This window comes from Odocoileus virginianus, chromosome 9 (assembly GCF_023699985.2).
Source record: "Odocoileus virginianus isolate 20LAN1187 ecotype Illinois chromosome 9, Ovbor_1.2, whole genome shotgun sequence".
Taxonomy (NCBI): Eukaryota; Metazoa; Chordata; class Mammalia; order Artiodactyla; family Cervidae; genus Odocoileus; species Odocoileus virginianus.
The window spans coordinates 69,504,341-69,509,089 of record NC_069682.1 but is presented as its reverse complement, the minus strand read 5'-3'; the positions used below and the strand labels follow the sequence as shown (position 1 = coordinate 69,509,089).

Below are 4,749 nucleotides of genomic sequence, written 5' to 3'. Positions count from 1 at the left end.
GGAAGGAAAGTTATGACCAACCTAGATAGCATATTAAAAAGCAGAGACATTACTTTCCCAACAAAGGTCCATCTAGTCAAGGCTATGGTTTTTCCAGTGGTCATGTATGGATGTGAGAGTTGGACTGTGAAGAAAGCTGAGCACCAAAAAATTGATGCTTTTGAACTGTGGTGTTGAAGACCCTTGAGAGTCCCTTGGACTGCAAGGAGATCTAACCAGTCCATGCTAAAGGAGATGAGTCCTGGGTGTTCATTGGAAGGACTGATGTTGAAGCTGAAACTCCAATACTTTGGCCACCTGATGTGAAGAGCTGACTCATTTGAAAAGACCCTAATGCTGGGAAAGATTGAAGTCGGGAGGAGAAGGTTGTGGCAGAGGATGAGATGGTTGGATGGCATCACTGACTCAATGGACATGATTTTGTGTAAACTCTGGGAGTTGGTGATAGACAGGGAGGCCTGGCATGCTGCGATTCATGGGGTTGCAAAGAGTCGGACATGACTGAGCAACTGAACTGAACAGAAAGTTCCCATATGGTCATGTGCAAGTGTGAATGTTCTGAACTTTAGGTCCTCAGGGAGAGAAGATGAAACTTTCCATTTCAGTGTGTGGGGATCTAAGATAGTGGGTGTAAATTTGTAGGGTGGAAAACAGTGGGGGTCATTAACTCCTTGCTTTGCCTGGAAAAAGGCTTGCAAAAGAAGGGTGTTTGAGAAAAGCTTGGAGTACTTGGTAAACCCATTGAAAGTCCTTTTAAATAAGGAAGGAGTCTATATTAGACCAATTATGACATGGTCCCAAGGCACAAGTAAATTTTATGAGCAAGCAATTTACACTCTTAACCTATGGAATATCCTCTTCCTGTTGTGTTGTGCTGTTACAGTATTTGAAATCCACACTTGAGGTTTCTTCAGGGATAACTAATGGTGAAAAAATTGTCTGATTTGCACAATCCTTCCATGGATGTGTGTTAGGACTGATTGAAAACAACTGCTTCAGCATTTATAACTTCATTACCCTGAAGAACAGTGAGGAATGATGGCTAATTCATTTCAATGTATGACAAAAACTACTGCAATGATGTAAAGTAATTAGCCTCCAACTAAGAAAAATAAATGGAAAAAAAAAAAAGAACAGTGAGGAATGAAAATTTTCTGAGTGGGCAGATCTTGAGGAAATATCTGTCCTTGTCCACTTTACCTGGAAGCAAAGACAACCTAATTCATGGATTTATGGGAAATGATAATGGTCTTTCTTTATTGCAAGGGTAGTGGAATAAGTAAGATTAAAAATTGGTGAGAACTGGGACTTCCCTGGCAGGGGAACTCCGTGTTCTCAACGCAGGGGCACAGATTTGGTCCCTGATTGGGCAACTAAGATCTCACATGCCTCATGGCACAGTGGTGAAAAATCTAAGAAAAAATTTTAGAGAAGGAAATGTGAACAGAAATTTTATTATGACACATAATTGTTGCTCAAGAGTAACTTATGAAATAAATGAACCCATAATGTGAGACCATTCATACTCATTACAGATCATCAATATGGAAGAGATTCCTAATAGTCAAGTGGACCAGATATGTCACTTTGTAAATATCATGATCCTCTTGCTTGAGTAGCCCATCACCTGGTTAATAGACTCACAATAATCACAGCTGTAATTTTAGATGTAGAAGCTTTGTTGTTGTTCAGTTGCTAAGTTGTGTCCTACTCTTTGTGATACCATGGACTACAGCACACCAGGTTCTTCTGTCCTTCACTATCTTCTGGAGTTTGCTCAAATTAATGTCCATTGAATTAGTGATGCCATCTAACCATCTCATTCTCTGCTGCCCCCTTCTCCTTTTGCCTTCAATCTTTCCCACCATCAGGGTCTTTTCCAGTGAATAGATATAGAAGCTACGCATAAATTTAACCAAAGAGACATCCAATTTCCCTGTGTCCCATTTGCTATGATATTAATCTCTTATGATTCTTACAATAGGATCAAATACTAGATCATTTTGGGACATAAGTATACTGCTATAATGAACTTAGATTTTTTAAATTATGGTAAAACATATGTACCATAAAATTTACCATTCTAACCACTTTTAAGTGTACAGTTTTGTGAATTAAGTACCCTCATGTTGCTGTGCAGTTATCATTACTATCCATCTCCAAAACGGTTTCATCATCCCGTTAGATTTGATTTTTTTTTTGTCCATTATATTTTTGTCAATACCAACCTTAATGGACTTAGTGAAAGCTTTATAGTTTTCCTAGTAAGTAATATTACATTGTTCCTGACTATTTTAGGAATTTATATCCCAATACAAGAAGTAATGAAATATAATAATGCCTGTCAATTTATTTACTTTATGTTTTCCCATCTCTAGAGGCATCTTGTCTTCTTAAAACTTCTTCTTACTCTTTCTTCCCCTAACTTATGGAATTTGTTTTTTAGTCTGTTAAACCTGTCACTTTCTCAATCATGACATTTTTAGAGATGGTATTGTCTCTTCTATTATCTCATCATTCCTCTGTGTCATCCATTAGGTTTTGGCTCAGTTGTGATTCCTTCTGTTAACCTTTCCATGGCTTCACTGATCAGGGCAAGCCCTCTTTTCTATAATTTTATAGCAATATGTACCTGTCATTGGTAACACTTATAAAAGCTGTACTTTTATTTATGTTTATTATTTATATACTACTTGATTGTTATACTATTGTAACTATAGTTATAATACTATAATATACCATAACACTATAGTTAGTAGTATGGCTAATATCACTAACTAATTATTTGATTCGATCTCATCTACTAGAATGGAACTTTGAGAAATGATGATGGTTTCACTAGCTGAAAGTCTTTGCAATTGAGGACATATTTCCTTGTTTTTTTTTTTATTTATCAACCTCAGAACATTGAGTAATTCCTTCCAGACATGCTGATTGTTATGATTTAATCTTGACGGGCTATGTATGTCCTAGGTCTAGAGGAAAAGAGAAAGGGTAGAGAGACACAGAAGACTCAGATGACATGGTCTCATCACTCATGAACTCAAAATTTGGCTAAGAGAAGAAAATCTGTTTATCTATAAGAGATATGTATCTTGTTCATCTTGCAGTTTATTGTACTTTTTGGATATTTATATTCATATCTTTCACCAAATTTTGTAAGTTTTCTGTCATATTTCTTAAAAAACTCTCTCTCCCTTTTCTCTCTCACTTCTCCTTCTGGGACTCCCGCAATGAGTATTTTGATATATTTTTATAATGTACCACAGATATTTTTTTGTTTCTGTTCTTCAGACTTGATAATTTCTATCATCATTCAAGTTCACTGCTTTTTTATTCTGCCTGCTTAAATCTGCCTTTGAATCCCTCTAATGACTTTTTCATTTCAGTTCCTGTATTTTTCAGTTCCAGAATTTCTTTTCTGTTTGTTTTTAGTTAAAAAAAATCTCTTTATCGATATTTCCATTTTATTCATTCATTGTATTGACTTTCTTCAAGTTAGTTCCTTGAACTTATTTATTTTTTGCATCCAAAATCTTTTTAATAACAAGGTAGACTCTTGGGTTAGTTTTTGCAGCCAAGTCTGGCTCGTCGGCCTCTGGCGCGCTCGAACTTCCGGCCCTTGGAGCGGACATAGGGTTTGGGGTGGCTATGCCTGGTTACTGGGGCCTTGCCAAAATGCCTTCTACACCTCTCGGCCCTTGTGAGGACCAGAGAGGAGGACAGTGCCACAGCCCTTGGGAGAGGCCAGGGCCAGCTGGTCAGAGGTGAGGATCTTGTCCCCTGCCTTGAGGATGTGACTCTGGGCGCGGCTGCTCACTCGCAGAGCACACAACCTTCAGTTTGGGCATCTCCTGGACACAAACCTGATGCGAAGAGCTGACTCAATGAAAAGACCCTGATACTGGGAAAGATTGAGGGCAGGAGGAGAAGGGGACGAAATAGGATGAGATGGTTGGATGGCATCACCGACTCAATGGACATGGGTTTGGGTGGACCCCGGGAGTTGGTGATGGACAGGGAGGCCTGGCGTGCTGCGGTTCACGGGGTCACAAAGAGTCGGACACGACTGAGCGACTGAACTGAACTGGGCTGAACTGGACATGAACATCGTCGGTTACAGTCCCCACGGCCACAGCTGTTTTGCCTTCCCGGCCAGGAAGTTTCATCTTCCGGATCATCCGGGTAACCATGGTGGCCAGTGGGTGTGGCTTGTGAACAGTCTCCTCAGGACGACCTAATTGAAGGTGGAGTTGGTTCCTCCGGCCAGAAACCCGTACAGTTTGACCAACAGCCCCAAGAAAATGTCCTGGCTCTTGGGCTCCTTGCGTGGAACCGTTTGGTCCTTGTTGTGGCGAATGTCAACTCCCATGATGGCGCCTCCTCCTTAGCCAGGTCCAGAAAGCTCTTTGAGCATCTTTAAGACAGTTGTCTCAAACAATCTTTCTCTAGAAGATCTTCCATCAGATCTTCTTCAGGGACAATTATTATTGATTTATTAAAAAAGCTTTCATATTTCTTTGTATGCCTTGTGACTTTTTTCTTTTTTTTTTTTTTTTTACAAAAATTGGACATTTGAATCTAATAATGTGGTAACTCTGGAAATCCATATCTCTACCTTCCCTAGGGAGTGATTTTATTTTGTTGCTGTTTTTGTGAGTGCTGTTTTGTTTTTGTTTGTTTTTGATTGCTTTAGTCTGTCCCTATGTTGAGGATCAGTCTGAAATGAAAACTTACAATATTTTCACA

At 39.2% G+C, this 4,749-nt stretch overlaps 1 pseudogene; it reads right to left on the bottom strand.

Annotated features, from left to right (window-relative positions):
* Positions 1–3,521: 3,521 nt before the first annotated feature.
* Positions 3,522–4,372, bottom strand: LOC110139245 (large ribosomal subunit protein eL18-like; annotated as a pseudogene).
* Between the last annotated feature and the right edge of the window lie 377 nt (positions 4,373–4,749).